This window comes from Petaurus breviceps, unplaced genomic scaffold (assembly GCF_028583685.1).
Source record: "Petaurus breviceps papuanus isolate PSGF00001 unplaced genomic scaffold, PetGlider_PUasm1.0 176, whole genome shotgun sequence".
In the NCBI taxonomy this organism is placed as follows: domain Eukaryota; kingdom Metazoa; phylum Chordata; class Mammalia; order Diprotodontia; family Petauridae; genus Petaurus; species Petaurus breviceps.
The window spans coordinates 19,461,667-19,484,962 of record NW_027185771.1 but is presented as its reverse complement, the minus strand read 5'-3'; positions in this window follow the sequence as shown (position 1 = coordinate 19,484,962).

Sequence of the window (23,296 nt, the reverse complement as noted above, 5' to 3'; positions counted from 1 at the left end):
TGTAGAACCTACAGATCTACAAACTTGTTAGGCACAAAAATGTGTACTCACAACTCTATGGTCCTATCTCTAACCAGGTCTCCAGACACAGAGGCAACTGTATGAACAAGTCCTTCCAGCTGAACAGCTCAATTTGTAATATACCAAGCAGTTTCACTATCTCATTATTATGATTCTCATATAATAGAGAAAATGTTAGACTCTCTCTAAATAAGAAAGAGCGCTGCAATATATTTTTTTTTGGCTTTTTGAGGGGGGAAGGCAGAGCAATTAGGGTTAAGTGACTTGCCCAAGGTCATGCAGCTAGTAAGTGTTGTGTCTGAGATCAGATTTGAACTAATGTCCTCCTGACTCCAGGGCCAGTGCTCTATTCATGTACTACCTAGCCACCTTGAACATTGCAATTATTAAATATAGTAAAGAATGTTAGACCTAGAAAACAACTTAGAATACAAATTGTTGATCCTGGGAGATACCATAAAACGTAGGGCATTCAGATATAGAAAACAGAATTTGAGAGCTGGAAGAAAGCTTGAGAAGATCTTACCCAACACCCTCATTTTACAAATGGGGACCCTAAAGCTCCTAATTTGAGGATGTTTTCTGTGGCTTAATCCTCATAAACAAGAAATGACTTGCTCAAGGTCACCCAGCTATTGAATGGTAAAGGCTGAATTAGGATTGAATACTGTGGTCTCCATGTTGTACCTCATTGCCTCTCTCTATAGCATACTAACTCTCCCTAAATCCTTTGATTACAACCATGAGTGAACTTCCTTGCAACCTAGAGAGCAGGGAGATTTTATTCAGTAACAAAAATAAAGAACCACTATGCACATGACTTTGTGACTTTTGAACTGAATTAATGTCTAACTCAACAAAGTATATTACAAAATAGGTTCTGACTATGGGAAAAGATAGGTAAATGAAGGTGCTAACCCTCCCAATCATAGAATTCTATATTCTAAGGTCCATTCCCCCTCTCAAATGTTGTTTTCTATGTTCTAACATTCTATATAGTGCAGCTCCTTCAAGTTCTAATAAGCCTGTGACTCAAATCAATATGCTGTTTGTGATTCTTCTAAAATTATAAATGAATAAACCCAATGGGGTCACCTACCAAGTCAATCAAGAAGCATTTAATAAGTATTTACTATGGTGTTAGTATTGTGCAAGTTTCCATGGTATAAACACAAAAAGAAATAAGACAAAGAGCCTACCCTTATGGAGCTTAGTGTAGTAAGAAGAGATGTAAATAAATAATTATATCACAAAAAAATTTGAAAATGAATAAGTAAAATTCAAATTTCATGATGAATCAAAGGATAACACCTCTTCCAACAGTGCAGTGGGAGAGGGTATCAGGGAAAGATTCTTGTCTGGCAGAGAATAAGAAAGTTGGTCCTTGAAGGATGGGTAGAATTTAGACCAGCAGAAGTAGGTGGGAAAGGGGACTTGTAATCCAAATCTAAGCAGAGGTTATGACCTGAGCAAAGACTCAAAAGGAAAAAAAAAGCATTGAATGTGTTTGGGGGACAGAAAATCATCTGCTCTGACTGCAGCATGGAATATATTAAGGGGAATGGTAGGAGATATATGGGAGATAGAACCAACATTGATAAAGATGTGGTCACTTATTCATGGGAAATGAGAGCATAAAGGAAAAGATTAAGATAACCCTGGGATTTTAAGTTCAGTCACTAAGAAGATGGAAGGTGCATACCATGGTCAGAAAACAGGGCACCAAGAAGAAGACCAGGTTTAGGGAGATTACAAGCTTAATGCCTGAACTCTTGGCATACTTTCATCCTCTATTTATATGCACTTCATTATTGTGCATCTCTTTTATTAATCCAATATAAGGCTTGAAAATTCCACTTCACTTTCTATCTCGAAATGCCAAGAGAGAGGGGAAGAGAAACCTAAATGAAGCCAAATAATGAAACAGGTCCACTGGAATATAAACATCTTAGTTGGCCCTGAATTTTATATCAAACATTAAGACACAGTTTTTTATTAAATATTGGATTTGTCTCTCCCCAGAAAGCCATCTTCCTGCATCCAGAAACAGCATATTGGATTGATGGATTTTTGTCAAGAGATAACAAGTTCCCATTTTCTAATAAGCATTTGTCTCCATGGCATTCAATTCAGGAGGACAAGCTAATGTTCAGCCCTCCTCAGCAGTGATCTGTCTGATTCTTCCTGACTTTGAGGGAGTGTCTTACCATAGCTTCATATCACTCCGGGGGTCACTGCCGTAGTTCTCTTGCTGACACCAGTGAGAAAGTTGTTTTTGCAACCGAGTTTATTTTAATGGGTGCGTTATAGATCAGCAAAGGCCTCTAAATTGCCCTTACTCCAGTACTTCCAAAGATGTGTGATGACGGTGTGAGTAATCCATTTACCAATGCAAATCTCCAGATCCCCAATCTCCCCATACATGTACACATCTCATCAGATAGATTTTATGAATTTCCATCCCCCAATAAATAGCCAAGTGAATCTGTGCTCTTATAAATATGGTTCTTTCCTCCAGTCTTGTAGATCTCAGTGCATCCATTTTTGCCCATTATGGGTGTCCCTTGTCCATATAATCCTATAAATAAATCCCAAAGTGATACCCAAACATTGTAAGACGTCTTCCCTGCATTTTCCTGATATCATCCAATGGGACGTAAATATTGTCCATTAGTTTTTTTTCTCATGTGACTAGACCATCTTTTTTTTCCATACACACATTCTCCTTTCATATAATCTCAGTGGTCAGTCTTTATGGATTTCCATGGACAAAACAATGTATTCCTTGGGGATGAGCTTTCTGGTGCTGAGCTTGTCTAAACTTAGTCTGGCTCTCTGACAATAGACATGCATTTAGTTTTTGTTGTTATTGTTGTTGAGTCATTTTCAGTTGTGTCTGACTCTTCGTAACCCCATTTGGAGTTTTCTTGGCAAAGATACTAGTTTATTTCGCCATTTCCTTCTTCAACACATTTAGTTACTAGGACTGAACTGAAAATATTTACAGCTTGATAGGAATGCCAGGCCTTTTGCTTCACTGGCAAAGAATTTGAGGACATGGAGAGGTTGGAAGCTGATGCTGAAAGAAGAATCTTATGGGACTCCTATAGGAGATGGAAAGAGATGGGGCTTTGAAGGGGGATGGAATCAATCATCTACCATCTTGCATTCAGGCATTCTAAACAAGGCAGTCCTGATGCTCAGCACCTGAAAAAACAAAGTTAATTCACCTGACAACCATTATCTTTGTGTCCTGGCCTTCGTTATCACAAGAAAACAAATTCATCCAGTGGTTATCCTTATTAGGCTAAGCTCTTTGAAACAGAGTAAAGAAATGTCCAATATGAATAGAGCAATGTCTGAATTGGAATTCTTATGAAGTTTAAAAAAATGCAGAGTGAGCACATTCCCTTTCATGCTAAATTATGTAGCTAACCAATACAAATAAGAATAGGTTGCAAAGTAGAGATCCTTGGACCTACCTTAATGAATAGATAAGAACAAAACAAAATGAAAGAATGAAAAAGCCCTGGGAATACACATAGAAAAGTGAGACAGTCCCTGCTCTCAAGAAATTCACATTCCTTTTTTTTTAATTGCTTTTTTTTTTGGAGGGCAATTGGGGTTAAGTGACTTGCCCAAAGTCACATGGCTAGTAAGTGTGTCAAGTGTCTGAGGCCGAATTTGAACTCAGGTCCTCCTGACTCCAGGGCTGGTGTTCTATTCACTGTGCCACCTAGCCCCCCTGAAACTCACATTCCTAATGGGAGAGAAGATACAAACAGGAGGTTTTAGCTTCTTCTTTAGGTTGGAAAGGTCCTACAGTCCTAATTGTAATGGAGCTTTTTCAGTCATTTCTATTAATGAAATCCTATGAGTTTCTAATATTGAAACTTTGCCAAGGATTTTGGTGGTGAGAACTTTTTTCCCCCAGGTTTTCAGTAGCTGTGGCCTAAAAGGGATAGAGAGGGAGGGGAAGAGAGTCCACCATATCTGCACAGGAAATTGCTAGGTCACATCAATCAGTCAATCAATCATTTATTAAGTTCTTACTATATGTCAGGCACTGTGCTAAATGCTGAGGATATTAAAAGAAGGCAAAAAAGACAGCCCCTGCCTTCAAGGAGTTTGCAGTCTAGTGGAGGAGACTACATGGTACAAAACAAGCTTATATACTGAATAAATAAGAAATAATTAACAAAGGGAAGGCACTAGAAACAAGAGGACTTGGGGAAAGCTTCTTGCAAAAGGTGGGATTTTAGTTGAGACTTAAAGGAAGCCAGGGGGAACAGTGATTGGAGCAGAGGAGGAAGAATGTTCCAATCATGACAAACAGTCAGATTTGAAGGATGGAATGTCTTGTGTGTGGAACAGTCAGGAGGCCAGTGTCACTGAATAAAAGAAGAAGTGTTGGGGAATGAGGTGTAAGACTGAAAAGGTAGGAAGGGCTTGGTTATGAAGGGCAGTCAATGCCAAACAGAGCATCTTGTATTTGATTCCAAAGACATTAAGAAGCCACTTGAGTTTATTGAGTTGGGGGCTAGGAGTGGTGGTGGTTGGGAGGTTGATATGGTCAGAGTTCTGCTTTAGGAAATTCATTTTGGTGGCTGATAGGTGGGGAGAGGCTTGAGGCAAGTCAACCTGCCAGAAGGTTATTGCAATAATCCAGGAGTGAGGGAAGGAGGGTCTGCACCAGAGGGGTGGCAGTCAGTGTCAGAGGAGAAGAAGGGGTATATTTGAGAGATGTCATAGAGATTAAGTCAAAAGGCCTTGGCAACAGATGGGATGGGGGGGGGGTTTACAGTGAGGGGACAGTGAGAAACAATGAGGGGTACAGAATGACTCTTAGGTTGTGAGCCTGAGGTACTGAGAGAATGGTAATGCCCTCTACAGTAATAGGGATTGGTGCCCGAGACTGTGGTTGCCAAGAACAGGGTAAAAGAAGGGTCAGTTTTCTGGGTGATGTGGCTTTTCCCAAAGCTCTTGGGTTTCTCTGCCTATCATTGGCAATGGGCATTATGGGCAGCATGGATTACAGGTGCCTTCTCCACAAGGGTCATTACCCTCATTGATGAATACAAGGGTGTAGCAGCACCCTCAGCACCAAGCGTCCTCAGGGTTTGCTGCCAACACAGGTTCTTAGATCTGCTTTGATAAAGGAAAGCAACTCAAAATGGGTTAACAAGCTTACTTTAATCAGTCAAACATATATCGTTTACCTCGTTCAGGGGAAAAAGGTCAGCACCCTGAACTTCAAAGTATACAGGCAGAATTATCAAGACAGAAACAGATCAAGTAGACAGCTTTCCAAACTGTACAACCATTACATCCATACCAAATCAACATCTGGGTTTCAACATCTGGGTTTTTCAAAGCCGGGGAGCTCTGGACAACGGCTTCCCAGAATCCAGATCAAATCACAGAACACTTCTCAAAGTGAGCCCCAAAACAAAGCCTCACATCAGGGCTTATATAGCCTTCTCCTGGCTCAGAGAATGTAACAATCTTTTGGACCCACTGGCCAATCAAAAAGTATCTACTGAAAAACAAGCCTCCCACCCCAGGCTCCAGGTGCACTTTAGCTTAGGGGCAGGGAAGATCTTTAAAATTTACATTACCATTTCATTCAGCCCCAAGATCTTTCATGCCCATAGCATAGTCAATTTACTTTTGAATCAGCACTAAACATCTCTTAGGTCACATTTTCAAGACACAGAACTAAAATTACCAAAGTGTCCACTGGGCCTTAAACAAACACAAAGTATATAGCATTATCACTTCAATTCAAAACAAGAATCCAAATAAAGTTCTCTTGGGGGGAGGGGGTATCCTTCCCCTTACATATCTCCAGCCCCGGCTTCCAAGTACAGCGATGGGGCTGGGCAACAAAACCAACAAGGTGGGGTCCTTAGGGGTCCAAGGCGCTTCATCCAACCCACCATAGTCACAAGTCCATCCTCCCCCAGGGTCCCAAACTGTGGGATGCAGCCAGGAAACACATTCAGTGCCCCTGCTTTGCTGCTCAGTTCTTATCTTTTCCTGTGGCTGAATTCCGAACTCCTGGGTTCCTTCTCCTCCCACAGGCGGCAGCCACTCCTGGCTTCTGCCCAGGTCCTGATGCAGGCAGCTCACCATTCCTGCTCTCAGCTCAGCGAAGTCTGCATGCAGGCCATTCTTCTCTCCTGCTCCATGGCTCCACAGAGTCACAGCTACCACAACTGGGAAACAAACAATTATCCCAACCCCCATACTTTCCTTTTACTCTTCAGATCCTGTTCCTGACGCCATTTTGTAGCAGCAAGCACCCCAGCATCCCCAGGGTGTCTGCCAACACAGGTTCTTGGATCTGCTTTCTTAAAGGAAAGCAACTCAAAATGGGTTAACAAGCTTACTTTAATCGGTCAAATATGTATCTTTTACCTAGTTCAGGGGAAAGAGGTCAGCACCCCGAACTTCAGAATATACAGACAGAATTATCAAGACAGAAACAGATCAAGTAGACAGATTTCAAACTGTTCAACCATTACATCCATACCCAATCAACATCTGGGTTTCAACATCTGGGTTTTTCAAAGCCGGGGGGCTCTGGACAACAGCTTCCCAGAATCCATACCAAATCACAGAACAGTTCTCAAAGGGAGCCCCAAAACAAAGCTACACATCAGGGTTTGTATAGTCTTCTCCTGGCTCAGAGAATGTAACAACCTTATTGACTCACTGGCCAATCAAGAAGTATCTACTGAAAAACAAGCCTCCTACCCCAGGCTCCAGGTGCACTTTAGCCTAGGGGCAGGGAAGATCTTTAAATTTACATTTCCATTACAAAGGGCCAAAATAGATACCAAGGTGATGATGATCTGTGGCCATTACTACTCAAGGGGCTGGTTGTTCATATAATAACGATAGTGTATATTTATATAGTTCTTTATGATTTCTAAATTGCTTTCCTTTCAATACATTCATGAGAAGTAAGCACAAATATGCATACCCATTTTACAGATGAAGAAACTAAGGCTAAGCTTGGTTTTAAGTGACTTGATTTTGGTTTCATGGTATTTATGGTTGCATAAATACTGAATTTGAATTATGAATTCAAGGTCAGTGATCCTTTCCATACATTATATCCAGTACCAATAGTGTAGGTTAAACATAAGGCAGTGAAACACGAGGCACAGTGGATAGAGCACTTAACTTGGAATCAATCCCAAATTCGAACCCTGACCCAGACTCTTATTAGTTGTGTGACTCTGGACAAGTCACTTAATCTTAGTCAGCTGCAGTTTTTTTACCTACAAAATGGGAATAATAACAGTGCCTAGCTCTCAGGGTGGTTGTGAGGGTAAAATAAGGTCATGTTTGTAAAACATTATATAAATACAAGGAACAGCTAGATAGCACAGTGGATAGGGTATCAAGCCTGGAGCTGGGAAGACTCATCTTCCTGAGTTCAAATTTTTCCTCAGAAACTTACTAGCTGTTTGACCCTGGATAAGTCACTTAACCCTTTTTGCCTCAGTTTTCTAATCTGTCAAATGAGCTGAAGAAGGAAATGGCAAACCATTCCAGTATTTTTACCAAGAAAACCCCAAATAGGGTCACAGAGAGTTGGATACAACTGGAATGACCAAACAACATTATGGATAAATTGCTATATTAGTGAGAGAAGTTTCTAACTAAAAGATTCTCACTATTTTGAAATCACAGGCCAAAACCAGAACATTTTAAACACGGGAAAGCAAATGGCTTAACAAAGATTCTGAAGAGAAGAAATACAGAGGAGGAGGAAAGAAGAAAACATAAGGAAAATATATGAGGCTATCACTAATAACCTCCAAAGCAGGATGAGGAAAGTAAGGAAAGATGTACAACCAGGGAAATGAATAGAGGCTTGGGTTCAAATCACCTTTGGTCCATCAGGGAGAGGGAAATCTCTGGATTGAGAAAAGAATCCTTAGACCCCAAATTTTGGAAGAGCAGCCAAATGATTACAACTCATTCTCAAGCCCTATGAGTAAACCTGATGTGAGAGGATTGACAGAACCTAATACTCCTGAGCCCCTACCAGTGTGCTTCCCATTTAAATAAATCAACCAATATGACATTGTTAACTCTTAAATATGAAATATTTATTAGCAGAAGAAAAAGTAAGAATAATCATAACATAAGTCTACCAGTAAAGCTGGGTGATGTTCTCTTTCAACAAAGCACACGGTATGAGGGAAATTCAGCACAAACTTATGAAAACCAAATATACAAATGAGTAGGGAAATTTAATTTAGTAAAGAAATGTGCCTGGGAAAACTTATAACTATGAACTGCAGCACTTGATATCTTCGCTCTCTTTAGAGAACCGTCTGCAACATATGTCACCCATTATAACTGCTTCTCTTTTGGGCTTCTCACTCTGCTGCTAGATGAGGCAGTTTCTTTAATACTCTCAGGCCACTGAAGCAGTGTTAAGCTCTTTTGGTAAACAAAAGACTTTTAAGCCTGGATTCTGCAGAGATTCCTAGGTCTGCTTCCTTGGTGAGGCACAGTCACTGAAGCAGTGTTACAATCTTTCAGTGAAAAATAATTCCCTTAAGCCTGGGAATCTGCCAAGCTATACACATCTATCCTCTGAGCTTTGAAAGGTTCCCCTCTCTCAAGCCATAGAGAGCAATAAAAAGCAATGAAGGCAAACCTCAGAGGGGTTTCCTCATACTTGAGCTCTAGATAGTGATAGCAAGGCAGTCTTTGTTCCACTACTTGTTCTCTATTCAACAACATATTCTATTTTTTTCTTCAATCAACACCCAGAATTCCAGTTTCCCCTAAATTTTATCAACATCCTGCATCAACTATAGACAGAGCCTAGTCTCTACTCAGCTATTCCCAACCACGATCAGCTGTACTTTAGCACTATTGATTTCTATGTTTTCTTCTACATTCTTCTGATGTTTCTCTAGACAGTTTTTTTTTGCCAGCTTCTATCTTCTGATTTCCTGACTTTTCTTGACTTTTCTGTCAGTACAGGAAATCAGAGGTTCTTAGTTAAAAAAAAAACCCAAATCCATATTTCTGAGATAATAGATAGATAGATAGATAGATAGATAGATAGATAGATAGATAGATAAATAGATAGATGATGGATAGATGAGAGAGAGAGACAGAGAGAGAAAGAGAGAGAGAAAGCCAGCACTGGTTGATAAAATTCTTCAATTGAGTTTCCAAGCAATAGACTTAAAAGTCCTAAAAACAGTCATATGTAAATTACATTTTGTGAAACTGCACTTCTATCACATTTACCAATAGTCAATATATTTGCCTCTGAAGGGCTGCTTTCAGTCAATAGCATCTGGGTCTCTCCTCAGCATTTTAGTCTAAGGGGCTAATTTTCACTCAGATCTTCTCAGAATAATCTATATTTCTATTCAAGCTGCTTTTTTCTCTGTTTATCAGACAAATGCCCTTTTTCTGCCCCTTTTTATTGAAGATCTTCCTCTCTTTCTACAGATTGGATCTTTCTCTGCAAATTATAGTTTTAAATAATAATAGCTAACATTGATAATATGCTATAATAATAATAATAGCTTACCATGTTCCTGGCATTGTGCTAAGCACCTTATGATTATTACTAATTTGATCCTCACAACAAGCCTGGGAACTATAACAATAGCTAGGTACTATGATTACCTCCATTTTACAAATAAGGAACTGAGGCAAATAGGGGTTAAGTGACTTGACCAGGGTCACCCAGCTTGTGAGCATCTGATGCCAAATTTTAACTCGGATCTTCCTAACTCTGGTCCAATAGTCTATCCACAATATCACTTAGCTAATCATAATCCAGGAGTACTGAGAGGTTAAGGGATATTTCCAGGGTTACATAGAAAGCATTGTATCAGGAACATACTTGAACGTAGGCTTTCCTGACGTCAAGACTTATTTTCCATGGTGTCTCATTAATGTCAATAGCAATAATCATACTGCCAAAATTGATCTAGTCATGGTAGACATTCCCTTTTCAAAATATATTGCAAATCCTCCAAAGTCCAATTAAGAGACAGTTTAGTGCAGCAGGAAAAGCACTGAACTAGAACACAGGAAACAGATTCTGAAGTCCCATCTTTGTCACTAACTCTTTTTGTGACCTTGGCCAACTCACTTCATTTCTCTGGGTCGTGTCAACCCAGACACTAAGTGCTGGGGATACAAAGAAAGAAAGGGAGGAAGCCTGTGTCCATCAGGGAGCTCATATTCCATTGGGTAAGACAACATACAAACAACTATATACAAACAAAATAAAGATGGGATGAATGGGGGCCATCAGTAGGGGGAAGGCACTAAGATTCAAGAGGACCTGGGATAACTTCTGGAAGAAGATGGAATTTTAGTTCAGAATTAAAAGAAGCTGGGGCCACCAAGACCTGGTGGAAATGAAGAAAGAGAGGGTTTCAGGCATGAGGACAGCCATCAAAAATGCATAGACTTGGGACATGGAATGTCCTGTGTGAGGAACAGGAAGGAAGTTAGTGCCGCTGAATAGCAGCATGGATTGGAGTAAGGTGCAGGAAGGCTGAAAAAGGTAGGAAGTAGTCAGGTTAGGAAAGGCTTCTTATGCCAGGAGCTGCCGGCCCTGGCTATTTACCTGGCACTGCATTGATGTTGTTCTGAGGTTTATAGGGGACTCTCATTTCTGGTGCTATACTGAGGGAGGGAGGGGAGAAGGTGGCTGGCACTGCTGGAGGTTATAGGGATCCGGCAACTTACCTGGTACTGAGCTGGGGTCCTAGTGTTGATGTCTGGCATGTGATGATCCTGATGGGGGTGTTCCTGCATTTCCCTGGGACTACACTGAAGCATGTAGTGGTCTGGTCACTGGAGGCTGCCTGTTTGCCCAGGGCTACGCTGAAGCACTCCGTGGTTCTGGGAGCTGGAGTCTACCCTTTTCCCTGGCTATGACAGGGGGGTGGGGAGAATGGTGTTGGCATTTGCCTACTCTACCACACTGTAGCTGAGGATCTACTGCTGGTTTGCAGAGATGAGGCTTGCTTTTGGTTTGCTGGAATGTTTCCTGTCCTGGACTATGTTCCCCTTTTACCTGAGTCAGACCGTTCTTGCTAATCTTCCAAGTTTCTGGAGCTAAAAGATTGCTTTACCCCATCTTTTTGCTGATTCTGCTGTTCCAGTATTTGTTTGGGGAGGCTATTTTATGGTTGTTTGGAGGTGAATATGGGAGAATTATGGTGATTTACCGCTTACTCCACCATCTTGGCTCCCAGAAGTCCTCCCATAAGTTTCTTAAGTCCAGAAATCAACAAAACAATAAATCAAACCCTGATCTGAAGCATTTGTTGATTTCCAAGGTGTAAACACTCACACTGAAAATTTTACCACCATCTATTTATGAACCAGTTCAAACTGACTCCACCACCCATGTGATAAATGGAGAAGGTGAGGATGACACCTAGGTCAAGAGCCAAGGTGACTGGGATGAAAGTGATGCCCTCCACAGTAATGGAATTCTTAGGGAGAGGGAAGGGTCTTAGGGGAAACCCACTAGACCTCAGTTTTTTCTTTCATCCGTTAAGGGATTGGGTTCAATAAACTCTTGGTTCTCTTCTAGCTCTAATATCCATTTTCCTAGACACATGCAGTTTACATCAATAACCTTTCATTCACATGGAGATTATTGTATACTAGAAAACCTGGCCAAGAACATATCCAAGGGGCACCTTAGATGAAATCCTTGGCAGAGCAACTATTCCTGCCAATTCTAGTTCTTACAATGTGGGCAATGACTTCTCCTGGTGAGAATGTTCTTCCTTGTTTCTGGGACAAAGCAAAATAAAACTGACACAAAGGCTAGATATAGTAGTGATATGAGATTTCAACTACCTGGACATCTGTTGGAGTTTTTTGCCTTATTAACAATTTTCATCCAGAAGATGGACTCAAATTGTTTACTGTAGTTCCATGGGGTAGAACTAGGAGCAATGGGTGGGAGTTAGAGAAAAGCAATTTTAACTCGGTAAGAGAAAGAGCTTCCTTAAAATCACAGTTGTTCAGAAGTGGAGACAGAGGCAGATAGATGACGGTGCAGTAGGTAGAGCATTGAGCCTTGAATCAGGAAGACCTGAGTTCAAATATGAATTCAGATGCTCCTTAGCTGGGCAAGTCACTTAACTGCTGTTTGTGTCAGTTTCCTCCACTATAACTGTTGTGAGGATCAAATAAGACAATATTTATAAAATTCTTAGTATGATGCCTATCACATCATAGGTGCCACTTCCCTTCAAAGAAATAGGCTGCCTGAGTACCCTGTCACCAGAGGTCTTTAAATGGAGACTAGATTACTCTTTATCAGTTATACTGGTAAAAGAGAGTCCTGCCTTGGGGGGGAAGGGGAGAGGGGAGTTAGTTTAAAAGCCCTTTGTGCCCTTTCCAACCCTACAGTCCTTTCATTCTATAGCTCTAAACCTGTAGGGTTACCACATTGGCCACCTGTTTAATGCCCAAGTTAAAAAGGAAAAATGGAGTTCGTGTTTTCTTACTTTATCCTTTCTTTGGTGTTTCATTCTACTTTGAAATGTGTTGATAAATGTTAAGTTCAAAATAAAACTAAAATCTTTTTTTTTAAATAAAACAAGGGAAAAGAGAGAAATAGAAGAAGTATAGTCCTTGATCCCATGGGATGAGATCATTCTTTCAACACAATACTAGTTCTAAAGCTTTTCAAGAAGATGGAGTATATAGTCACCAAAACATGAGAGAAATCACCAAATCCCCCTGGTTTTCCCTACAGCTTCTTCTATCAGACGGCACAGGGTCTGACAGTCAAACTTTAGCCGATGTTTTCTCCTCTTATTCATTCATGACATCATTCATATTATCTTAACACTTTACATTTGACCAAGGGTTTACCTCTCAACATCCAATGAGACCCTACATGTTAAGGGCATTCCAAACTTGAAAACACTAGGTAACTTGAAGTCTCGTTTTCATCAGTGAGAGGCAGCATTGCTGAGTGGGTAGAGATTTGGTCTCAAAGCCAGAAAGACCTGGATTCAAATCCTACCTCTGAGGGATACTGGTTAGATAACTCTGGACAAGGCACTTAAGCATTTGGTGTTATAGGAAATTCTCCTAAACTACAAGTTTCAGAAAAGATGCCAACTTGCATTGGCAGAGGGAGTTTCCTCACCCAGGAAATTCTCAGTAAAATTACAGGTCTTGTTCCCCAGTCCTATCCTATTATATCATATCATATATCAACTATATTATATCATATTATTATTATATTATCATCATCACATCATTCTTCTCATCTTAATGAAGTTAAGTTTTTATTTTTGTCATTATCATGATCATTTTCATCATCACATATTTGAAATTGATAGTCCAAGTATCATTTTCCCTATTTTGCATAGAAGCAAACTGAAACTTAATTTGCGCCTTGGCATAGTGCTTGGCATATACGAAGTGCTCAATAAATGTCTGTTTCCTGCCTGCCTGCCAGCTTGGCAAAATGTCTTGAGCTAGGGTCACATAACTTGTCAGAGTCCAGTTAGAGACTTCTCACCCTGGATCCAATGTTCTTACCTATTTGAGATGTGATCCATGGAAAAGCTATATGGCATCATGGGAAAAGTACTCAACTAGGAAGGAGGCCAGAGGTCTTGTGTTCAGGTCCAGTTTCAACTTCTTAGTTGAAGTATTACATGGGAAAATCACTTTCTTTTTCTTCTTCTCATTATTCCCCCCCTGTAAAATATGTGTGTGTGTTTGTGTCTGTGTGTGTGTCTGTGTATGTATGTATCTGTTTGTGTGTGTGTGTGTGTGTGTGTGTGTTGGAATAGGGGTGGGAGTTGAATCTATAAAGTATTTTCTAACTCTACCCTACTGTAAGTATGACTTTATAGGAATCAACTTAGTGTGAGTCAATCAAACCACTTCCTTCCTTTCTTCTTTCTTTCCTCCCTTTATTCCTTCATTCCTTCCTTCTTTGATTCAATCCTTCTTTGTCTCTTGGGTGGGGTGAGGAGGAGGATTCTGGATGACATGCCCATATCTTTGGCAGGTCAGTTAGACCTAAGGATCCCACAGTTATAAATAGGGCCTCTAGAAAGATCTACATTTGTGATTCCGATGGCCTACCTAAGGCAACCAGTCTATGAGTAAATAACAAAGCAAAGCTAACAAGCACAGGTAGGGATTGAAATTACAAATAAAGCTTCACCAAGTTCACCTTCATCACACCCTTGAAGTCATCATATCTGTCCAGATTCCCAAGCTGTGCCTTTTAGCTCTTGTCCAGTGTCCCAAAGAAGAACATAACTGTATTGGGTGGAACCTCAGAAAGCATTTTATATGAACCTCCTCCTTATCTGCTGACCTCTTCATTTTAGAGAAGAGGAAGTTAAATCCTAGAAATGAGAAGTGACTTGTCCAAGGACACACAGCAATTAAGAGACAAAGACCGGGAAAAATCTAAAGGTCTCTTGACTCCCAGCCTTTAGTGATCTCTGACTATCCTTCCTCCCATCATTGAACCCATTCATGACTAAATGTACTGTCCTTGAAGCCCAAGATGTTGGCAGTGGGTATGTTGATTAGGGACCTTGATTAGCAGGACAAGAGCTTAAACTCTTTTCTATGGTTGAGGAGAAGCCATTCAAGAGTTAACTGGGGTTTCCAAAAGATGTACTGATGATAGCCATTTACAGGTAGGATGATGTAGGCTCTAGTTGTCTCCATTCATTTCCCTCAAACAATAGGAAGCATCCAAAGACAAGTCCACAATAAGTCAATGAGTACTAAGTGCCTACTATGCACCATGCCTGTGCTAAGTGGTGAGGACACAAAGAAAGCTTTAAGAATGAGAAGAACAGGGGCAGCCAGGTAGCACAGCGAGTAAGAGCACTGGCCCCAGAGATGGGATGAGCTGGGATTGAATCTGGGCTCAGATACTTAGCACCACACCCAGAAATAACTGGCCATGTGACCTTGAGCAAGTTACTTAACCCCAATTGCTTTAACAAAAAAAGAATGAGAAGAACAGGATGATATTTCTTTACTATAAATAGCCCTGGCTATACCTACACAAAAAGGGAGTCTTCAAGATATATTTCCTATGGGGCATGGAAGAAAGAGGAGTCTATTTCTTTGCTCAAAAATCAACCAACAAGAATTTATTATGCGCTTACTCTGTGCCAGGTATGATGCTAAGAACTAGGAGTTCAGCTAAAATGAAAAATAAAGACAGTCTGCTCTCTCAAGAAGCTTACATTCTAATGGGAAGACAATATATAAAAAAAAATCTGAAAAGGGAGAGGTAGGGAAAAGAAGGCACGTGGCTTAGGGGAATGGTGGAGAACTCCAGAGGAGTACAGACTGGTGGAAAATGAAGAGATGCTGACCTAGGCACTCTACTGAAAGGGGCATTCTGGGAAGAGCCCTAGAATCAGAGGGAGAGGTTTTACAGTTATATTTCCATGATGGATTTCATTGAAGGGAGACCGGAAGCTTTCTTACCTGGGGAATAGTATGGGATTGGACCTTGTCTAGCTTCTATAAATAACACATACCCTTGAATTACAAAAATCTCAGAGGCAGAAGGCACTTCAGAGGGTATAGTAGAGAAAGAATTCCTGGTAAATAATGAAGAGAGATAACAATACTTCCTAGCTATGTGACCATGGACAAGTCGCTTACAGCTATACTTACCTCTCTCTCTGTCTCTGTCTCTGTCTCTGTCTCTGTCTCTCTCTCTCTCTCTCTCTCTCTCTCTCTCTCTCTCTCTCTCTCTGTCTCTCTCTCTCTCTCTCTCTCCATACACACACACACACACACACATATAATATGTATGCAGATATAGAAAGAATGGCTTATCTAGACACTCAGTTAGATGGACAGGATAATGAACTAATAGCATTATCTCTATCCACATCCATAACCATATCTACATCTGACTATATCTGTATTTATATTAATATCACCTTTAGCTATAGTTATCCATATTTATTCATACATAATCCATATATGTGCATGCAAAAATATATATAGGTACACATGTATATAGATACACTTTTAAACACATATACCTATGTACACATATATATGTATGCATAATAAAAACAAGTAAACATGGGTGTGTAAATGGATGTGTATATTCACAAAAGCACAAGTAGATGCATACTGTTGTATAGATGCCTGCAAATAGAGATGGAGGGACACACACACACAACACAAACATGTATGGTTTCTCTGACTACATATTCAGCATTCTTTCAACTGCCTCACTGAAAAGGGTACCAGCCTGGAGGAAATAATGTGTTGCTTAAATCTTCAAGGAAATCTGGTCAACATCGACTTGGTCAACATTTTCCCAGTAGAATGTTAAGTATTCCTTAAGAAGTGGGTCTGTTTCATTTTTGATTTTGTATACCTAGTATCTAGCAGTGGTCATCTAGATTCATTCAAAGAACTCCAATAATGGAGAATTCATAGCATTATGCGATTTCTTATCTCTCATTTGCCTAGTTCTGTTTGTTAGGAAGATTTTTCTTTACATTTAACCAAATCTGCCTCTCTACAATTCCTATCCATCACTCTTGGAGCACTTAGAGCTTAGTCAGACATCGAAGGTCATCCACTGCAGCCTGGGCCGTCACTAGTCATCTTGACTTTGGTCCTGCCACTGGACTTCAATTATTGTAAGAGAGAATGAGGCTGGTGATTTTGTGTACCCCCGCCTCACTTGAATCCCATTCACACACGTCAAGATATCACCTGTGATGCTATTGGTCCTCTCTGAAGACAGAGGTCAAACAACAGCACCCACCACTCTCATTTCTGCCTGTCCGGACCAAGAAGAACAAACCTAAACCCTCTTTCTCATGATAACCATTTCAAGCATTTGAATATTCCTCCACAGTTTTCTCTTCTCTTGACTCAACATCTCCAGTTCCTTCAGCCATTCTGGGGGGATAGGCTTGCTTTGCAATCTGCTTTTAGATCTACCCCAGCCTCATAGAGTACCGGTCATCCTCTTCTCTAGGCCTTCTCATTTGTCCAGAGCCATCTGAAAATGTTTTGTTGAACATTGAATAGAAGACCTGAACAGAACCTAGTGAGAAAATTCTCTTCCACTCCTCTGATTCTGTTAATAAAGCCAAAGACCCTGCATCTGAGACTTGCTAGGTAAACAAATCATTCAACTTCCCAGTTTCCTCAACTATAAAGTGAGGAGAATGATACATGCCTTGTCTACCTCATAGTAATAATAGGGATGTACTAATTTTTTTAACTCAATTTTTTTTTACAGAAATGTGATTTATTATTCTTATTCTTATGGCAGTTCTGGTTTTGCCCTCTCCCACATAACAGAGAATTCCCTGCCACCTCCATGCTCTGCCCAACTATCTCACACATTTTATAGCTTGAGCCGTGAAGCCATTCCCTCTTGGTTTCAGGTATAAGATTTGCTTTGCGGAGTAGCAGACAGTGCTATCTGCCCAGACTGCCAGGTGGGACGTTTAGGGAGAAAGGAAATAATTACTTCCATTTGACAGTATCTCTTAGAAAGGTAACAGAAAAAACTCCAAAGAGCACAAAGGTTATTATTTTTTCTAGTTTTCCAGTGGAAGAAAAAGAAATTCACACAATGAAAAAAACTCTTAAAACCTTCCTTCTCTTTGACCAAAGACATCTGATACACCACCATAACATGTTCCCCAAGATGCCCAACAGGATATTTGAAAACTCAGATTTAATCTTTAATTTCCCCACTACAATGTGGGTGGCTGAATGCACCACCAAGGTCAGGCAGACTGGAGGCTGTGGGCACAGCAGGCATGACATTTTCAACTCAGTGAATATAAGTTCTTATAACCAGTGTTTTGTTCTTAAAAACATTTTGCAAGTCATCAACTGAAAATAAAAATGAAAAAAGAAAGACAAGGAGGTATCAACAACCATCATTTTGAAAATTTTGAAGTCATTAATTTTTAAGTTACTTTTCAGCCTTAGGAAGATGGAAAAGGCACAGTTTTATAGCTCAGGATGATTATTTAGCATCAAGGCATAAGAGAAACAGTACTGGATGTGGATCCAGAGGACCAGGATTCTAATTCTAGGTCATCTACTTACCACCTATTTAACTTTGAGGAAGTCACTTCAAGTCTTAAGTCTTCAATTTCTCCCATGTAAAGTAAGATCTAGATAATCCCAGATAATATCTAGGTAATTCCAGATAGAGCTGGATGATTAGTCTAGATAATTCCTTCTTGCTCCAAATTCTATGATGTTATGAACTAAGCATTACTGAGAAATAAAAATGCTAAACTGAGCCAAGCTTCCCACAGACCATACCCTATATGCATCCTTCCATCACAGAACTGAGGACTAGTTACCTGCTACCTGCTTGGTTGTTTATTAGTGAGGGATGGTGAGAATGATACTCCATCACATTATCAAGGGAAGGAGACTGCCCTTCTGGAAATTAGCATTCCTCCTGGTTTTATGCTTCATTTAAACCTCAGGTTTGAGCTCTGAGAGGTCCTAACTGAACTTTGCCTTTTGCCAAGTTTATTGGTGCACATCAATTGTTTTCTGGAACACACTTTAGAGAGACAGTGCCATGAGAGAAACTGGGCTGGACTTAAAGTTTTCAAAAGACCTCAGCTTGATCCTGGATCTGCTGCTTACTAGACCATCTACTGCAACAATGCAAGCAAAGATGGGAGAAGTAGACAAGTTTGAGGAGAGGAAGAGAAACCTATCTATCCTCAATTTTCTTAGTTAAATGGGAGCCCCTTGAATATGGGGAGAATAATCCTTGCACCATTTATCTCAAAGAGTTGTAAATAAAGTCATATTCCCAAATATGTTATCAACAGAAGGAATTCCCTTCATGTGAACTCCTTTCACTACTGCAGATTGCAAACCATCTATGAATTAGGTGTGGGGAAATTCTCTGAGGAACACAGAAATGAAGAGATTTGAATAAGGGTGCCAGGGAGTAAGTGTCAGTTTTCAGTTCTTGTGTATTTTAAGCCCAGTTTTCTATCTATGCTGTACATACAGAACTATAGAAACATGGGCCATTATTATAATCTTTATGTAAATTAGACAAAAGGCCCTTTTTTAAATTCCTTAAAAATTCTATCCTATTGATAAGCACTAGCTGTGTTCTTATTCATTTAACATCTCCTCAGCTAGGGACGGCCAGGTGGCTCAGCGAGTAAGAGCACCGGCTCCAGTGTCAGTATGACCTGGGGATCAAATCCAGGCTCAGATACTTAGCACCACACCCAGAAATAACTGGCCGTGTAACCTTGAGCAAGTTACTTAACCCCGATTGCTTTAAAAAAAAAAATCTCCTTGTCTAGAAATCCTGAGTGAAGTGACAGGAACTCCCAGTAGGGAGGAATTCCTGAGCACCTGGAGCAGAAAGTAGTGACTAGCATAGATCCAGCTCCCCTGGCCCTCTTCCTTCTCAAACTCAGGTCTTCTGACTCCTGGCCCAGGCTGTGGTCTGGTTTGGTTTATCTCCTTCATAGCTACACTTGGCTCTGTTTCATTACCCAGATGATATAATGGCTTTGAATCAATTATGGAGTCATTCAAATCCACCAAAATAGACTAAGTTTTGGCTCAAACTCAACATGCATAAAACGGAATTCCTTCCCCTTCCACCCAAGTCCACCATGCTGCTGAACTTTCCTGTTACTGTTGAGAGGTCCATCATCCTTCCATTCACCCACAATCTCAGCCTCATCCTTCACTTCTCACTCTTGTTAACACCCCAAAACCAATCAGTTGGCAAATCTGTTCCTATCTCCATAGTATCTTCTCAGCACTCATACCACCACCACCCTAAGTCACGTCTTTATCACTTCTTACCTGGACTATTGTAGTCTTATTAGGAGAGGCAGCAAGGTGGTACAATGGACAGAGGATCAGGCCTAGACTCAATAAGATCTGAGTTCAGATCTGGCCTCAATCACTTACTAGTTGCATGACCTTAGGCAAATCATTTAACCCTTATTTGCCTCAGTTCCTCATCTGCAAAATGGGAATGAAATGAAGAAATGGGAAAGCACCCCAGTGTCTTTCCTAAGAAAACCTCATGGACATAGTCCATGGGGTCACAAAGAATTGGGGATGACTGAATGACTGGACAACAACATGGCACAGTACATAAAATGCTGGGCCTGAACTTGATTTCAATCCATCCTCAAACACTTTCTAGGTGTGTGACCCTGGACAAGTCACTTACTCTCTGTCTGTCTCAAGTTCTTCTATTATAAATTGAGGGGTACCTAGGGGGTGCAGTGAATAGAGTGCCAGGCTGGGTGTCAGAGTCTTCCTGAGTTCAAATCCAGCCTCAGACACTCACATTAGCTATATGACCTTGGGCAAGTCACTTAACCTTGCCCAGTTTTCTTAACCTTAACCTTTGTCTCAGTTTTCTCAACTGTCAAATGAGCTAGAGAAGGAAATGGCAAACCACTCCAGCATCTCTGCCAAGAAAACCCCAAATGGGGTCACAAAGAGTCAGACACAACTGAAACAATTCAACAACAGCAACAACTTTCTAATTCCAAGTCCAGCACTTACACACAGGGTCAGACACAACTGAAAAATGACTGATCAACAACAAAAGCATATCTAAAATGTTCTTCCTCTTCACCTCCACCACTTGGAACCTCCTAACTTCCTTTAAGAGTAACTTCGGGGTGGCTGGTGGCACAGTGAATAGAGCACTGGCCCTGAAGTCAGGAGGATCTGAGTTCAAATCCGGCCTCAGATACTTAACACTTACTAGCTGTGTGAGCTTGGGCCTGTCACTTAACCTCAATTGCCCTGCCCTCCCCCCCTCCAAAAATAAAAAAAGACTAAATTCAAGCATGACCTCCTGAAGGAGCCTCTTCCTGGTCACCCCACTTTCTAGCACCTTCCATTCGAAGGTTATCTTCCATTTTTTATTTGTGTCTGGTATGAAATATTTTCTGTCCTATTTGCATGTGAGCTCCTCGAGGTCAGGGATGGGGTTCTTACTTTTCCTTGTACCTCCAGCAGTTAGCAGAAAGCCTGGCACAGGGTAAGTAGTCAATAAATATGTATTTGTTGGGCATCTGAATTCAAAGAGTATCCACAGCTGTGGGCCTTCTTTACCAACGGTTTTTGTTTGTTCGTTTTGTTTTGTCTTTTAAGTACCTGCGCTAGAGAGAGTTTGGGGTGTTTTTTTGTTTATTTTGTTTTGTTTTGTTTTTTATTAAGTAAAGAACATACTCACAATGTAATGTTGTGTCCATGAGTCACTTTTCCTTATCTGGCCTCAGTCTCTTTATCTGTCAAATGCAACAGCTGAGCTAAAGTGTCTCATTCTATGTTCCAACATTAACACTCTACATTCCATCGTCAAACCTAAGATCATGGTATTTGGAGCAGGAAGGGACCTAATGATTCAACTACATCAACCATCTAATTTTCCAGATCAGTAAACTGAGGCCAGGAGAGCTTTGTGACTTCTTACCCAAGGTCAGTCAGGGAGTAAACAACAGGGGTCACATTTTGAATCTGAGGGCTTCCCATTCCTAATCCAAAACTTGCTCCACGCCATGATATTGTTATTAATGATTCTATGTTTTAAGATAGAATCCAGAACCTACATTCTATCTTCTGTATTCTAACATTTTATAATCAAGGGTGGGGAACCTGTGGCCTCAAGGCTACATGTGCTCCTCTAGATCCTCAAGTGCAGCCCTTTGACTGAGTCCAAGTTTTACAGAACAAACCCTTTTCTTAAGGGGATTTGTTCTGTGAAGTTTGGATTCAGCTAAAGGGCTGCACTTGAGGGCCTAGAGGGCCACATGCAGCCTCAAGAATGCAGGTTGCCCACCCTTGTTCTGTATTCTAAGGTCCTTTCAAACCTTAATAGTGTACAATTCTCTGATGCTATGCTTGGTGTGATGGCAATAAGCAAATACACTTGACCCCATGCATTTTATTCATATATGACATAATCTTCTATTTGGCTTCATTACCTCTATATGTTGAATCCAAACATTTCATCTCCTCCTCTTCCCTGTGAAATATTTTTAAACACAATGTCAATAGGCATATGATGAGTAAACAAGAAATATAGGCAGCACTTGGCGGCGATTTAAAATAATGGATGGAGATCATTAAAAAGAGAGTCGGGGAAATGTGTCCACGGCTGGTCGTCGTAAATGTTCCGTGATTGTTTTTCCCAATTAAGGCAGACAGCAATGGCCCTTTCTATATTAACGAGTGTCATGGGCCTTCCAGACAAGTCAGCCTCTTCAATGCCTCCCTGTTACCTTGCCAACCCGAATGTTGGTCTAAGGAGAGATGCTGAGGGAGAGAGAACTGGGACAGAGGATCCCAATTCTAAATAAATATGGGGTTTCCACAATGTGGCCCAGGTGGGTCTGACAATCTTCAGGCTTTTGTTAACTCCTCTATGGACTAATTAAAATGTAAGCCAGGAAAAAACTGTATGAGTTTGGGAAGGTGGACAACAGAATCACATATTCACAAACAGGTCAAGCTAGACAAAGAGTTGGAGATTATTTTTATTTTACAGTTGGGTAAATTGAGGCTCAGAGAGGGTAAGTGATTTACCTAGAGGCACATAGTTATGATCATAGAGCTAAACCATCTTTTGACTATCCATAAAATAAGGAAGCATATGTAAAATATTTTGCAAACCTTAAAATGCTATATAAAATGTTGCTATTAGCATTATTAAGTTGAGCTATTACCAAGAATAAAAATGAATTTTTTTTCAAATGATGCTATATTAGTGAAAAGACTCCTTGGCAAAGAACCAGGATATATGTGTAGGTGGTGGATGCAGGGGAAGAGGGATGTGTAATGACAAACAAAAATAGGCAAATTACTTACCAGTCCCCAAACACATTCGCTTCTCTTCTATATCTGCATTTCTATGCATATCTCTCCTGGCAAAAATCTGTGACATATTATTAAAGAGATAGATTGTGAGCATTTAGAAAGGGAAGTCTGGGGCCTTCCCTCTGCTGATTATTTCCAATTTATCCTGTATATAAGTTTGGTTGTAGATAGTTGCTTGTAGATTATCTCCCCCATTAGACTGTGAGCTCCCTGAAGGCAGAGCTGCCTTTTGCATTACTTTGTATCCCCAGAAGTTAGGACAGATAGATGGATAGATGGATGGATTGATGGTTGGATGGATGGATAGATAGATAGATAGATAGATAGATAGATAGATAGATAGATAGAT